At 41.4% G+C, this 17,122-nt stretch overlaps 1 protein-coding gene across 5 annotated transcripts in view; it reads left to right on the forward strand.

Annotated features, from left to right (window-relative positions):
* myo16 (myosin XVI) overlaps positions 1-17,122 on the forward strand; it is a 120,488-nt gene that overhangs the window by 8,702 nt on the left and 94,664 nt on the right. The window contains exon 1 of one of the 5 annotated variants that reach the window (XM_086220505.1): positions 461-586. The exons of 2 other annotated variants lie outside the window; for them this stretch is intronic. The gene's annotated coding sequence lies outside the window, so the exon portion shown is untranslated. Of the gene's footprint in view, positions 1-460; positions 587-13,732; positions 13,745-15,084; positions 15,296-17,122 lie in introns of those variants that run through there. 2 more of the 5 variants (XM_086220508.1, XM_086220504.1) reach the window with 2 other exon arrangements.

Genomic DNA, 17,122 nt, shown 5'->3' on the forward strand with positions numbered 1-17,122 from the left:
CCTCACACAGCAAGTGTTGGGCTGTCTTGTGTGTGTGTGTGTGTGTGTGTGTGTGTGTGTGTGTTTGTGTAAATGAGACAGCTGGCTTACGTCTAAACAAGACATTTCCAGACGCTCAAATTCAGTGTTGGCCAGTTCTCTTTGTCCGCCATCTCTCTTGACAAAAGTATGTTTGACCTCAAACTCTTCAGGGCATGTACGCTACATGAATCATGCACCGCCCCCTTATTGTGTTCCATACGACTCCTCCCACAACACTGTGACTGCGGGTAAGAAGGGGGTGTAACTGTACCTCTCAGATGGAGTAAAGAGGGTTGGGTTCACTGGGGTCTGGAGAAAAGGGGGAGGAACTTAGAAGGAAAGAGACAGGGAGAGGAGAGACAAATGTAAGAACAGCTCCAAGCGGCGGAGTTGCCATGGCTACGGCGGAAACGGATGAATGAATGACATCACAGTGGCGGGAGGTGAGAGAGTGTGAAATTGATTTGGTGGCGGAGCACGGGGAGGTGGCTGTCGTTGGGGTTTTCATCGGGCAGACACACATTTCTCTCTCCTCCCTTCCCCGGTGTCTCATGTGGACTCACTGGTAAGGCTTCTCTCTATTCCTCCCCTCTTGTCAGGAGGATTTTTTTTTGGCGTACGATGATGAGTGTGTAACTGCGATTTTCCTCTCTGATAAGCCAGCATGTGAGACAAGCAAAATCGTGTGTGTGTGTCTCTGTGCATGGAGGGTGCCATTGGGAATGAAAGAAAAAGCAGATGTGCCGTGCAGTTGTTACGCGTCTAAATATACCATGCGATGCTCAGTGTGGAAGAATGCGTGTGTGTGTTTCTGGCTGGGAATGAACAGCTGATTGAACAAGATTGATTTCAGCGTGGTGAATAGCCAGACGAACACTTGTCATATTTAGTGTGTCACAACCTGGACACGCACACACATCCTATTTTGTTGTGGTTTTGTTGTGAGACAACTTGATGCTTTCACTTCATCATCATTTCACTACCCCACAGGGAAGTTGTCACTTCACCACAGGGCGATAAAAGCAGTTTAACGAACACAGAGCTTGTAAATGTATCACTTAAGGACAAGTAAGCAAAGACGGCTGATTTTTCAACACTTAGGTGTGAAAGTGGCTGCTCCAAGTGTTTCTTCCTTCGCTGAGTGCCACCCTGCTACGAGTTCATTGGTGAAACCATTCATTCGGCCGTGTGATTAATGACAGAGTTGACCTGCGCTGACCCTTGAGGGACAAACAGCTAGAGTTGAAAGGTAGAGGTTAGAGGTCGCAGCAGGGGCAAATAGAACGCTCAGCTCCATCTCTTCTCTTGGCCAGCGTCCTGAATGGGGAAACAGATTACATTAGGGATGAAAGGATCAACATTTAGGCTAGATTCTGGAAACATAATCCACTACTAGGATGGCTGACTGCTGCTGCCACTTTGGGATGGTGGGTCACATCTTGGCCATGGCCACAGTGGCTGCCTTGCATCAGAGCAGGTTGATTTGGAAGACAAAAAGTCAAAAGCCCAAAAAAAAACAATACACACACACACAGATGTATGTGTGTGTGTGTGTGTGTGTGTGTGTGTGTATGTATGTATATATATATATATATATATATATATATATATATATATATATATATATATATATATATATATATATATATATACATATAATTTGTTGTTACAACATTATTATTTATTTTTATTTTATATGTATGTGTGTATATATATATATATATATATATATATATATCGTTTTTTTAGGCTGCACGGTGGTGCAGTGGTCAGCACTGTGGCCTCACAGCAAGAGGGTTCCTGGTTCAAGTCCCGGCTCAGGCGCGGGATCTTTCTGTGTGAGTCTGCATGTTCTCCCTGTTCCTGTGTGGGTTCTCTCTGGTACTCCAGCTTCCTCCCACCGTCCAAAGACATGCAATTGGGGATGAGGCTGATTGATACTCTAAATTGACTGTAGGTATGAATGTGAGTGTGAATGGTTGTTTGTCTCTGTATGTTGGCCCTGTGATGGACTGGCGACCTGTCCAGGGTGAACCCTGCCTCTTGGCCATAGATGCTGGGATAGGCTCCAGCCCCCCCGCGACCCTTACTAGTAAGGAATAAGCGGAAGATGACGATGGATGGATGGATATTGTTTTTTAATAATTTTGGACGTAGCATAGATTTAAAGCTGCAGCAATTTTACATATAAATGAGTGAGGTCCCTCACATTTAATCCCTCACCACCTGAGTTCACACAATTCTCATTAAACTCATGGCTTCCAGGTAAATCTCTTTATGTCACAGTATATGGAGTTTGTAACTATGACAACATGCAGAGACTTATGCCTGCCAGGACGGCTACTTACAGTCGCCTAAATTGAATTTGAATAAATAGCTTAACTGTGCAGCTCTTCCACACTTTCTAATAGGGAAATAAATCATTACCCAAAGATTTTTTTTTGGACATTCTAAACAGTTTATGCGCTGCTTTACAGTCGCTGTGCTAACAGAGGCGTAAGCAACAGCAGAGCCTGTGATGTAACAGTGCTGACAGCTGTTTGTAATAACTCCCACTGGCCAGGAGATGGAGACAAAAGTGCCCCTTTAAAGCTTTAACTCCCTTTACAAAACACAGAACATACGGAGATGTTATCTTGAGCTGAGGGTAACTAGATGGCGGTGTGATATTTGAATATTGAGAGAAAAACAGCTGCTTTAAGAAATAACTGATGTGCATCAAAGCATAACTTTAGATTGAGTAACATCCAACTACCTAATTATTGTGTTTCACTATGAGCTTCGATATTGGTCGAGTGAATTAGGAAATTAAACATGTCTAAGGCAGGAAAGACAGATAACAATTGCAGTACAAAACAATGGAAACCTGACTATTGTTGCTGAGTACAACATTAAAGCTCTAAGGACATTGTACTGCTAATAATTTTGGCCTCCTGACAGGCGTGTGTGAACAGGGATGTTCTATTGTGCTCAGGGAGACGATGCAAAGAGATGCATTTACATAGCAATTTGCATCGAGTCATTTAGCTGCTGTTCCTAACCAGACTTTCAAGTACAGAGTAGCTAAAGGCCTTGAAAACACATGTTACACCAGGGGCGAGACAAAATACTGATACTGCAGTATATCATGATACTTCCTCTTGTGATACATTACACGGATGCTGAATATAAATGCCTTTTTTTAAAAACAGCTTGCATTATAAACAGATTCTCTCATCATTCTCACCATACTATTACTGTGTACAGTTGTCAACACCCAGTAAATCACTACAGGGGTATTTGTCTTTTAATTTCACAAAAATGTATTTCAGAAAAAGTGCCTTGCAAAATATTGATTGTCACATAATTGCTATTGTTGTCAACATCAACATCATTTTAGGGGTTTATACTTACAGTTGGGACTTAATTTTACAAACAGCAAATATAGAAGTCTTGGAGGATTGAGATGACAAAAATCACCCAACCTGCAGGCTCTTATACTGAGGACATGAATATCAGAGGTTCAATCATCCACGAATAAAAATTCTTGAAATAATGTCTATATCAATATTAAATGTTTTTAAATTATGTTATCCACTTAAAGTAACTGCTTAAAGATCATTTTAAATGTGGACAATTTTGGCAAGGTGTGGATTGGTATAAAGGAACAGGATAGACTGCAGTTTTAATGATATCTGGGTTAATCAGCAACTCACTCTGCCAGTAAACTTTGTGAAATTAGGCATTTAAGTAGATGTGATAATTTAATTTGACAGGTGTCTCAACCAATGCTGTTTTGTTGAATTTTTGGCAGGATAATATGTGAACAATTCACATTGAAGAGGCAATGAGTCTGAGAGTGAAAAAACACATGAAAGATGAGAAGGAATTACGAAAAGCAGCAACAAGATGGTAAGAAATAGCACAGTGTGACTGAAAAACTGTGTGAACTTGCTTTTCAAGTTTGTCTTTTCAAGATAAAACATATATTTTCCCGAATTGTCAACTTTGACCTGCCTTGACAGGATTGTTGCAGGCTAGCAAGCCCTACCAGGCATTTTCAGCTCGTAGCTACAGTTGCTATCCAGCGCTAAGAGGCAGCTTTAGCACCAACAAGCTGAGAACTGGTGAGTGTGGGAAAGAGAATAACTTAATGTGTCACTGGAAGCTGAATTTGAATAATTTATTTTTGAATTTGAATATCTCAGCTTGAGGAGGTTGTGTTAACTGTTGTGCTGAAAGGGACACTTGAAAAATTGAGGCGCAATTTCTGTTTTAGCTCCTGTGCAGGCTTACAGCTAATTTGGCTAGCAGTGTGAGAGAGTGGGCTAGCATCTGATCTGAGGTCAGTGATTTCTTAATATGTATATTATTAGTTATATTTTCCCACATATATTGACGACCCTTTGAGAAAAATAGAGCTCTTGAATTTTTAATTTACGTTTATGTGGTTAACAAATGTCAGATGTTTAATTTTTGACACCTGTTTCTCATTTCTCAGTTTGAATTAAAGCACAATGGGACAAAGTTGACAAACAAATCAAAATTATTTTTCTTTCTACAAAAATGTAGTTCTTGTAAATAAACGATGTTTTTCTTTTGAATAGAATGTTGAACCTAAACAGTCGACAGCACCGTATGGTTCTGGATAGGGTTGCCTTGGGTCAGACCTCACTGAACTCAACACAGGTGAAAAGTGAAGATAAATCATCCGAGGAGATGCAATGCAATCAAGATGTTAAAAGCATCCATATTAGACATGATGTTATGGTTATGTAGAAAACTTCCAGAAAATTCAGAATAAAAGCCAGAAAGAGAAAACACTCTGCATGACAGAAACTGGCACAACATCTCTTCATCCCCTTCTCTTTCCCTTATAATCATGTCTGGTTTTTATTATCCCTCCGAACAATTATGCAGCAGCTTCTAAAATATAGTAGATTGACTTTATACAGTATTATTGTTTCTTTTTTCAAACAAATAGAAGTTAAAGAGGACATTTCCCCTTTAGTTCCAGAGTTGAATTCCTGGAACTCTCTGTCCTTCATTTTAAGAGGAGATTAAGCCATTAAAACTGCACTGGCATGAAATTGAGCCGTTTGTAAAGGCACTGTGACCTTAAGTCTGTTTGGAGTCTGTTTGTTAAATGGCACATGAGGCAGATGCGGAAACTTGCCGACTGTGGAGTGTGTAATAAGATTGTTTGTTTTCAGCCTCAAACTGTAAACTTAAGCATTTGCCATAGGGAACACGCCAACCCTGTTTTATCACGCTTTGAGGTCCATCATTAATTATTATTGGGGATCTGCATCATCTCAACTTTTTCATCATTCAGTCACAGTTTTTTCCTTCTTTCTTTGATAAGAATCTCTCCTAATCTCATATTGAAAAGGTCATGTTTCCAGTAGTGTGTCTGCCAGCAGGATTACACAAAAATGTTAAGGCTGATTTTCACCAAACCTGGTGGAGGCGTGTAGCATGGACCAAGGGAAATTGGATAATGGGGTAGCAACAAGGGAAGCAACATAAAACCAGTTGTAATCAGTATCAATGAAGCTATTTATTATTAAAATTTGAAAAAAGAAAGTGCAAAGTTACAAGCTGAAGCCATAACTGAGGAAAAGGGCTGATGGGTGCTGCTCAAATCAAAGAAAGTAATAAAACACAAGAGAGTCCTCATAAAGAGAACTTACAACTTTTTAAGTATCTGAAGATTGAACTAAAAAGGAAACAAAATCCTCACCAACTGAAACCCTGGTGGGAAAACAGAAGCACATTAGGGTCAGCACCCCTCTGTCCTCTGACAAATACCACAACCTGAAATGATAGCGGTTGTCAGTTACTGAAGCTACAGTACTCCTAGCCCAAATCCTACTGAACACACGGATTGCTAGGCCTCAGCAACCTCACAGTTCCACTCACAGTTCTGCCCAAGCGTGCTGCGCTTCAGGCGCCCAGTTGAATGGCTCTGCCAGGCTTTAAAACAGTGGGCAAATGGTGACTGGTGGAGCTGGTCGACACAGCACCAATTACAGCAGCGCTGGCAGGAACCACAACTCCATCGTCAGCATCCAATCAGAGACCACCTAGATCATTTGTGTAAACACGGGTGAAGCCGCTGGCCGAAGAAGTTTTTTTTTTTTTTAACTGGGACAATAGACAATCAACAGTCACTGGCCATGCTAGCTAGTGAGCTTAATTTCATAAGCTGTCCTTGGACAGGTGAATCCATATAGAAACAATGCCTCAAATGTTATAGTTCAGATGGTTACAGAGAATAAAACCTTGCATCACTGCCTCACTTTCATGTCTGTTTTGTGTCGCTCAGTATAATCACTGAAGGAAGTATATTGGCCTTGCTTATGCAGGAACAAACAGCCGGTGTCTTCTATTGGTATATGTTTAAGAGTGTGTGTGTGTATATTGTGTTTGTGCACATTTGCTCACATACCGCACACAGGAGGTGTCTTTTGGAACATTGGTACTTGGATTTTAGCAGCTGTGAGCACAGCATGGCAACATAAGTTGAAAGATGATGAGGGTTAGTGGCTCAGCGTGGGTCTGTTACTTTACTCTGAATCACCAACAGAGTTTGTGTGTGTCAGTCTGAGTCAGGCAGTGGTCATGTTTAATGTTCCCAGTCAGAGCAGAACACAACAGGGTGAGAGGACGCTGATGCTTCAGTTGCAAGCCGCATCCATGAAGGATTGCACTGTTCTTTTGTTTGTCTGTTATTGATTGTCTCTGGTTTGAAGCTTGCAGGCGTCGCTCTCTTGTTGGCCTTTGTGCCCGCTGTGCTGAGCTTGGAGGAATATGGAGAGAGGGTAGATAAGGGTAGAGAAAGACTTACAATGTCTGCCAGACTCAAAGATTCTGGGGTAGATGAGAGGAGGGCGTTGGAAGGGATTTAGAGCAAGAGACAGAACCATAATGAGGGACAGAAACTGGCTCATAAGTTATTAATTGTTCTATCTCTTACTGTCTTTGTCATTTACTAATGTATTTCATTCATTGAAGGTTTCTGGACTCTTGACAGAATTTTTTTCTTGCGCTTCCTCTCGCTCGTCTTTTAATCATGTCCTTGATTTCTCTTCCCGTAGCCAAGGTTGATAATGAGCTGAATTAGTCGGCTAGTGTTCCATTTGTTGGAATTGACAAGAGGATGCTGCAGATGTTCACTTTCTGTCCTTCCTTCATCCTTTACTCCCCTCCAGATGTTGACTCCTGAACTGTGAAATTAGGAAAAAGTTGAAGTTGGCCTGGTTTCTGCATCCAGTTGTATTCTTTAATTTTAGGATTAAATGTTGAATACTAACCCGAACCATACTATAAATATCTGTCTGCCATGATTAAGAACTGACTTAGAATCAAATCCCTTCTTCAGAGCTAACAGGACAAGTCCAGAACTTTTTGATTTTGTCCGACTGAATGTCAAGCTTTTAACATGAAAGAGGCCGAGGAAACAGATTACAGTTGAAGTGTTGATTTTCTCCCCTCAGTCAAATTGATGTGGCTAAAATCAAGCAGTACTGTAGCTGCTGTTGCTCTGAGCACACTTTTATTTAAGTGGCCGACACACTCTATTATAGATTGTCTCCATGTCGCACTTAACTGGCACAAGAGGGTCAAACTCAGGGCACGGCTCAGAGGAATGAAAGTGTTGTTCTGACACTGCAGCCAGGTTGCTAAATACTGCGATTTGAGATGTTTCTAATACAGCTGGTTCATAGGGGAACAGAGCTCTCCTGGGATTATTTCAGCTTTATTTAGGGCCATCGGTACCAGATGAGCTAATTGTTTTTGAGGTTATTTTGTTCTTTATTGCAGCTATGGCTAAGGAAATAGGAATTGTTTTCCTGAGGCTTTTGTTGGGCTGGACACCCCGACTTTCTGACATGGTTGATTAAAAGAGTATTTTTGTTACAGGTTTTTGTTTTTTTTTTCCAATCAGGAATATCAATATTTTTTTTGGTCCCACACTTAAATAACCAAGACTGAAAGACTTTGTGAGTTTTTGTTCTGATGACAAAGAAGCAAATCTAACACATCACTTTGGGTTCTGAGAATTTCTGATTATTTCTGTCCCATCAATTCAGTCTTTAACCTGTTTCATGATGTATGGTTTGTTATTTCAATACACAACAACATGTATATTTTCAAAAATAAGAAATGTTCGTGGATGCATGTCTATGTTGAATCTATGAGACATTCAGTGGAAAAGAAAGAAAAGGCCTTTAACATCTTTGGAAGTTTGTGCACACGTCTACTCTCTTAATTAGCCTAAGCTTTTAAACCCATCAGTCCACTGGGATTGAATCAAGTGTATTGTGGTAAAATGATTTAAAAGAGGCCTCAATCTGGCAATCTTGGCATTACCACCCATTGCAGTAACCCTTTTTGAAACATTGTTCAATACCTGTAAATGTTTGATACGGTAATACACAGCCAGGTAGCACCAGTTCATTTTACAGTAGTTAAAATATCCCAAAATAAAACAGAGCTCACAGTGCACATTGCTGTGGATCACATTCACTTATGTTGCGTTTCATCCAGAGGGAGCATATGTAGGTTGCCTAAGAGATTACACTCCCAATCTCTCTGGGCATGTAAATAGGTTTTTAGAGAGGCTAAGTAGTTCATTGTCTTGATTACAAAGTGTTTGTCTTACTGTGAACAATCAGCACCACTGACTTAATCACGAAACACTGATACCTCTGCCTCTGCTTTTACCCGAAGCTTCTGTTCTGTCTGCCCTATAGAGAGGGCAAAGGCAAGTGTATTTATGGAGCAATTTATCCTACAAGACAACCCAAAACGCCTCTCAGAAATACAACAAAACATGACTGTTAAAAGCAGGGGGCGGGAACCTATGGCTCGCGAGCCAGATGTGGCTCTTTCGATGACTGCATCTGGCCATCAGATAAATCTTAGTTGACGTTTTTTAACGTGATAAGTAATGAATAATTCCCCCGGAAATCAGTGTTAAGTTAACTTTCAAAATACAAAACATTCTCATGAATTTTAATCCATCCGTCCGTTTTCTACCATTCCTGTTCAGGGTTCCGGGAGGCTCATCCAATCCCAGCTGTCCTTCGGGGTACATGAGGGTCCTCCATTTTTATTGGATAATGCGGTAGCCTACACGGATCATTGTGCGGTCAGGAAGTAAACTTCCCTCCTTTAAGCTAGCTAGTTCATGCTGCGTAAACCCTTTTGATGAAGAAGATGGCAAAAAGAAAAAAAAGATGAGGAGTGTACAATGCAGGATGAATGGACAGAGGAATTTGCCTTCATGGAGAGAGCAGATTCTGTGGTGTGTCTGATACGCAATGACAAAATTTCATCGATGACACAGTCAAATATGAAGCGGCACTTCGACACACGCCATGCTACATTTGCTTCGAAATTTCCGGTGGGGGACAGCAGGAAGAAAGCATACCAAGAGCTACTGGCTGGTCAGCAGCAACTCTGTGTATGGACCCAACAATTCGGCTTGCTTATTTGGTTCTTTAGCAATGGTGAGGAACAGAAAGCCATTTACAGATGGCAAGTATGCCAAGACATTCATGCTTGAATGATGACTTTTCGGATAAAGACAAGATAATCAAACGAATAAAACACATGCCTCTGTCAGCAAGAACTCCTCATGATGGTATCATCATGACGGCAAATGGAGGAAACCACAAGTGAAGGACATAACTGTAACGCCGTTCTTTTCCCTCGCCTTGGATGAGTCACTAGACTTAAGCCATTTGTCCCAGTTCAGTGTGATTGCAAGGTACGTTGCCTGTGACATTTTGCGTGAGGAAAGTAAATATTATATGGCTCTCACAGAAATGCAATTTAAAATATTTGGCTTTCAGGAAGAACTCTCTCAGCCAAAAGGGCTCCCGACCCCTGATTTAGAGGAAAAAAATGTACAGGTATGGGAGGAAAAAATACCCATAGAGCTGTTAGAACCAATGCTAGTGACGTGAAATGACTATGAAAAGATGGGGAGAGAAGATTGGGTTTACTTTTAGCCCTCAGCACTCTTTCCAGTCTCAAGTCTTTTAGTACTTTTTCCAAAGTTTGGCAGCAGAGTAGCCCAGAGTAGCCAAAAGCAGCTTTGCCACTACTCCTGATCCAGCCAACTTGAGGAGTCAGCAAGGTTTGAACTGAGACCTACACCATGTCATACTTATGTATTTTTATGATAATTTTTTCAGATACTTGTAGCCAACTGATTTTAGAACAGGACTTATGTGCTGAAGTTGTTTGGGTTCTCATTTCAGCTCTGACAGCAATATACCAGATCAGCTGTAGCTGTCTGATGGATGGCTTAAGGCTGGCTCAGATTACAGGAATAAGACAGATTTTTGACTAATTTTTCTGCCCCCAACCCTCGCACACTGTCAGGCACAAGCACGTGATATAATGTACGATGCATACAACACACACTACAACCACATTGCAGCAATACGACCATGGGAGATTTTTTTTAATTATTATTTTCTATCTAGTCTGATACCCCGACTGATGTCAAGGATGCGGTTGTTGACACTGACCAGTAGGAGGATGTAATGCTCCCTGGTGGTCATGATGGCAAGAACGTCCTTGGGCCTGGTGCGGATGTTGCAAGATGGATCAGAGAAACTGAACAAAAGTACGCTGAGCTGTGGAGTAAACACCCCTGCCTGTTCTACTTATCTTTGAGGGAGTAAAGTTAATCAGGTTAATATTCATGAAATGTCCTCACATTCTAACTTCAAGTTCTTAGTGATGGACAAAAAGCCCATATTTTCCTCAGTAGGGCCGAGTTCAGACTTGTTTTCCTTTCTTTTCTTTTTTGAGCACTACACTGCTAGCAGCACACACAGGGCTTTAGCCATGGAAGCCATTATTGACACTCCTTGACCCGCCTCCCCCTGACCACCTTGATCCCAAGGATGTCGACTGAAGTGTAATCATTTGGAACAGGCGTATATATTTATCTGTTATCTGCATAGATATTTTAAGAAACCACGCTGAGGTCCAAGGATTGACCCCTGCGGAACCCTACAATGTTGACAAAGCTTGTCACGGAGACAAAGTAGTCTCAGTATAAGAAGTACACATAGGACTTCAACCAGCTAAGGACCAGTTAGAGGGAAATACATCCACAAGGCTGTCAATTAAGATATGGTGATCAACTGAATGAAAGGAGAAGGAAGGTCTAATAAAAGGCCGACAGATTTTACCTGCTGAGGTTGTTGGCATTCAGACTTGTAGGATGATAAGATCCTAAGACTGAAAACTGTCAATATAGTTCTTTCCTGTCAGAATGTTTTTGGGTGGTCCAAAGAAAGTTTTCTCTACAGTCTTACTGGCAAATAGCAGGTTTATGGGCCTGTAGTTATTCAGTGGAGGCAGATTGGCTTGTGCCTCGATTATTGCAGTAATAAACTGCTGTGAAATGCTCGGTAGAAAGTAATATGAAGACAGCAAATCAAGGCCGTACGTGGAGGTTTGGGGATGAAGAGTTGTGAGGTTTATGGGATCAGAATGAATCCTTTTAATCACATTTGTTTTAGAGGAATGCTGAGGGCGTGTTGTCCAACTTAGGTGAAGAAGCAGCAATGGTACACCCAATCTTTTGAAAAATGTATAAGAAAAATGATGCCATTGAAGTCACTGCAGGATTTTAAAGAATGAAATTTCTGCAGAGGAATTGATACTGTGGGATTTATGAGCTTATCCACAGTGGCAAACAGTGTGAGCTCTGAATTAATCATCTGAGATAGGAATGACTGTCTTGCATTTTTCAGTGGTACTCCTAAATTTTAATCTTCACTAAGAAGAAGCAGAAAGCACAGTATTGAATACCACAGCATTTCTTAAATTGTTTGCATGGACAAGTTAAGATCAAATGTGTTTCATGCATGAGACCCAGTGATGTGCCTTCTTTTCACCAGTCCTCTAAAGCAGTGGTTCCCAACCTTTTTTGTCTTGTGTACCCCTTGAGCCTTTTTGTCATACCATGAGTACCCCTTCACTCATACGTGTTCATGATTCTCCAAAAGTAGAACATAACACAACTCAATATTCAACGCGAGTCATTTTATTTCATCTTCTTAAATTGAACATTTAATATTCAGGCATTATCTTCTTATTTAACTCAAATTAAACATAAAATTATGTTGCCTTCAAGGCAATAAAAATTATAAATATAAGAAAAAATATTATAGTAAACGTTTGTATTATTAATACTGTATTATTAATACTAATATCTTCTTATTATATTGTTATTATTCATGGAGTTAATTGCCAGGACTTCACCGCAAAAGTAGCACTGAGGCTGCGGTGGGTCCGCAGACGTCGAAGTGAATCCATATAAAATATAGTTTTCACTATACTGCCTTTTTAGGTTTGGAATCTTTCTTGCGTTTGTCGGCGGGCTCTTTTCCCCCTCCTGGATCCACAGCAACTGGACGTTTCAGCATTTATCCATGTTTACCTGCAGGTAAACAGGTTCCCACTGTTTGATTTTGGTATGGCTGTGCCACAGGTTATTGTCTCCCCAGGGAAACAAGTCATAGCGCACACGTACCATTTTATTGACGGACTTATGAAATGACTACGAATATTTTTTATTAGCGTGGAATTAAATTTTTCCACGTACCCCCTGCAATGTGCTCACGTACCCCTAGGGGTACGCGTACCCCTGGTTGGGAAACACTGCTCTAAAGCACACAGCTATAGCACTTGTTTGCACTGACCTTCCGATAGAACATATTTTTAGCATGGTCTGGTTAGATTTATGCACAGAAATAGCCTGACAGACTGAAATGCATTTCATTTCACTTCATTATTATTCATCATTTCTCTTCGCCCATTGCAGCCGTTTTCCCAGATGGACATTACAAAAAGGGAGTACTCGTTGCTAACCAATCAATATATGACGTAACCATTGAGTGACACTGGTGGGCAAGTGTGAATCGACCGACAATAATATAAAAGACATTGCAACTGTATCCCTCATAGAAATGCTCCTCTCACGTTTGATCACTGCACACACTCGAGCCAGCAGCTGCCCTCAGCAAGGTTCACCCATGTGAGGCTATAATCAACTGCCAGGCACAGCTACTATGGCAATAAGCTGGTATGCTAACTTTGAGTGTGTCACTGCCAAAATGTAGCCCCACATTGGCTTAATGATTGAGAAATTTTCCTCCTGCTCACACGTCTCCTGCAGTGACTTAGAAATATGTATATTAAACATGTAATTTTTTTTTTTAAAGCAGAAACCAAAACCTTGTGTAGCTATCACTGCCCTCTTGTGGGTACTGCTAGCATTAGCATGCCTTGTTGCTAGGAAGCTACTGATGTTACACATTTTCCCTTCATCTTAGCAAAAAGTGTGGTTCCAAAGTGGAGAGTAGTAACCAGAGGACAGTGGCATGGTTTTATTTAATATTCTTATCCACAGAGGAAAAAAAAAACAAGAGAGAATACAAATTTCTCAGCTGTCGTTTATTGATTTTATATTAAACTTCCCCAAAACTGAAAGGGAGAGCATCAGACTTCTCCCCCAAGAAGAAATGCCCTGAAGACATACTCTTACTGTATGTTCAGTTATTGCTGGGAGTCTTGTCAAAACAGCTTCAATAGAACCATCAGTTTTCTGCTACTTTAATGCTGTCTCTCGCTCTGAGTTAATTGTGTGCTCACGTTCACAGATGCTGATTGTTTTGTGCCTTTCCAAACCCTGAATTGCGTCTACCAGGTGAGCAGAGAAGCAATAGGCTAGGAAAAGGTCACGGTTTGGGCTCACATCAGCACTGCTGGTCTTTATCCCAAATATAGATTGCACCTCAGAGTACAATCCCCCCCCCCCCCCCCCCGTTTTATTATGAGACGTGAGTTCCCTCAGTCGTGTGGTCATAATTGATACGGCCACTAGATGGCATCACACACTTGAACAGGGGTTCGTTTCACAAAGCAGGGGCCGTTTCACAAAGCAGGTTTAGTGAAAACTCGGGGTCTATTAACCCTGAAATAAGGAAAACTCTGAGTTTTCCTTTTCACAAAGGGAGGTAACTCAAACCAGAGGAAGAGGCTTAACTCTAGCCTGTTTCACAGACAGCGGTAACTTAAGCTCTAGGTCAGTTACCGCAGTAACAGACGCTATGAAACTAACCTGGTCGGGACCAGGTTTTTGTCAATGAACCTTGAGTTTCTCGCTGTCTCCGCCCACTTTCAGAGCCACATACTCCATTTGATTTCCGCATTCATTCATCAGCAGGCGAGTTTTTCAACTAACATGGCATGTCCTTTTGTTGATGATCCCGTAGATGAGTCGTAGTCATGCTCTCACGTCATATATATCTATATCTATATCTATATATATATCAAGCCATATTACATTTTATGAAGGCACTGGTGTCTTGGGGGTTGGGTTCTAAGGATGAACTCCCTCAGCCACTGGCCTTCCTACACTCTTGCTGAGGTCCAGCTCCTGTACCTCTGATAGAGGTGGTGGTGCTGGGCCACCACCCGTTTTACGGGCATCAGCCTTCTTTCTGTTGGCTGAGTGGAAGTCTGTGTTAGCTTAAATAGGCTTAATAATTTGACTGAACATGATATCGTCGAAAAGACATTTGTGTATGAGACCAGCATTGTGTTGGGGATAAAACAACTATCGTACACAGTCAAACAGCCACTTAATATTTCATTTACAATGCAGAACATGGGGTACCCCATGAGATGGTCTGACCTGTTTGAATGATGTTTTTATGCTTCATTTTAAGTTGCTGCCAAGTGCGTTTCTCCCCGCGGTATTGCATCAAAACGATGTAAATTAATGCGCTACCATGTAAGCAGCTTCCTCCGTAATAATCACGATTGCAAAGGACTACATTTAAACTCACGCATTGACCCGAGCAGCAATGTTCTTCCACGCCATCTCTCTCTCTTTTGCAGCTACAGCGGTGTTGCACTTCTTTTTGAACGCGTGTTGGAACTCTTCACATGATCGCATCAAGATTTCCAACTCCACTGACGTGAAAAACGAAGCTCTCCGCTTCCCCGTCGCCATGGTGACTCGGTGAATCGGGGCTCCATTTATGCTGGCTTCTTAGAGTTGTCGTGATCGCGCTTTACCCCAGGTGAACCTACTCCGAGTTGATCAAACTGATTCAAATCCGCTGTTCTGAAACCGAAAATTCGGAGTTTTCTATCGTAGGGTAGATCAACTCGGAGATCAGGATTCAACTCAGGGTTTGATGAACTTGCTTTGCGAAACGGACCCCAGGACAAGAGGCCATTTTCTCAACTGGTATTTACTTCTATTTGCTGGATTTTGTGCTGGAGAGGACATGCTGCTTTTTGAATTCTTTATCATGTTTAGTTAGTTCATTGTCACCGTTTGAGTTTCTGTATTTTTCAGAAGAATAATTAACAAAACCACAGAACGGCTTGGCAATCTAACAATAGAACCCAGTGTAAACACACAAACACAAGCTGCCCCCCCAGATTAACAACAGCACCTCCCACACACACTGTATATTACATACACGGTAAATTATAAAATTCACTGTGCATTAAATAGGATAAGATCATTATTATTGTACCCCTTAAATCAACAAACAGTGAATCAATGCTGTGAGAACATAGCCAAGTGGCTTGAAACCTGCAGTTATAGAAGAGAGGGACTAAGAGACAGACACAAGAGAAACTGTGTGTCAGTCATGGGGTAAATGTAATGACATCCAACGGTGATGGTTCATTGAGTCTTGAAGGAATCTGGTGTCTTCCTAGTTTTTGGGCTTCATTGTGTGTTTAGAGGTGGGTGCATAGGCAAGTTCAGCATTACGCCTTTCATAATACATGCAAATAGTATTCAAAACGTAAAACTTGGCTGGTACGATAAATAAATATGTATTTGTGTAAATATCACATATGATTAATATTTAATCCATAGAGATCTCTTTTCATATTTAATGCAACCCCCTTCCCAAATCTTTCCATGTGCCTTTGGCTTCGCCATAATTGGGAACATATCCTGCATCAGACGTTCTGCATTTTGCGAGTCGGGTAAACAGATGACATCCAAGCACACCGACAGCACAAACCCACTGTGGTGTGCAAATGATGGTGGTAGCACATTCGCAGCACTGATTGACACGTTAGGTGGATGATGGCGGAATGACAGCTGTATTGATGGGAAGAGAAGAAATTGAGAGTTGTTCTCTGTGGGACAAAAGCTGTTTTCATGAGAATGTTTTAAATATGCAGGGTGGCGTAAACACAGACCAACACAGTGATGCTCTACAAATGTGCGCAGGTGTATTTTAGAGTAAAAACATGTAGACGTGTTCATTAACAGAGATTCTTGACATACGTTACAAAGCCCGTCTACTCTGCCCGTGTGCCTCGCTGTGCTCCAGTGCCTGACCTAATTGTAGCTGTAGAGAGGTAGAAATTATTAGGACGTGACTCCAACCCATTATCCCTCCACAGTTCCACTGGAGATGAGTCAACTTGCCTTGTAGCAGAGTGTCTCACACTGAGACCTTGTGTCACATTTTCTCCCAGAGTTCTCACTGTTCCCTGATCCAACACGTTACATATCCATGGCTGCAGGCGCCGATGGAAAGATTTTGAATGAGTGGTTAATGCTTTGTGACATTCAGAGTGAAAAGCATGACATTTTCTTGTCACATCTGTTGCTGTGAGGTCTGCGTGTCACGGGTAAAGTGTCATTGTGTTGTCCTTGATCAAAAATACCACGCTATCCAGCAAGCAGACGATAGAAGAGGTGTGAGAGTGTGTGTTGTTTCCGCATGAATGATTATAGCCATGTAACTTATATATTATTAATCACAGTGCAGTTTAGTACAACATTGTAGGCGTTACGCCAGACATGTTTTAAAGGTAGAAGCAGCTGCAGAAGATGCAGTGTATTTCTGTGACCTGATTTCTGATGACAGAAATGTCCTGAGCACCCAGTCTGACACACATACTCATCCGTCTTCCACGTTTGCTTTCCAGCTTGCCCCACTGCTCCTCTCCATTCAGTAAATGTGCTTTTATCCCTTCTCCTCATGTTTGACAGCGATGGGACGTGTAACATGTCCCACAGCATCCTATTTAACCTGCAGAT

Source organism: Aulostomus chinensis, chromosome 12 (genome assembly GCF_037954235.1).
Source record: "Aulostomus chinensis isolate RoL2024-O1b breed Wild chromosome 12, RoL_Achi_v1.0, whole genome shotgun sequence".
Taxonomy (NCBI): domain Eukaryota; kingdom Metazoa; phylum Chordata; class Actinopteri; order Syngnathiformes; family Aulostomidae; genus Aulostomus; species Aulostomus chinensis.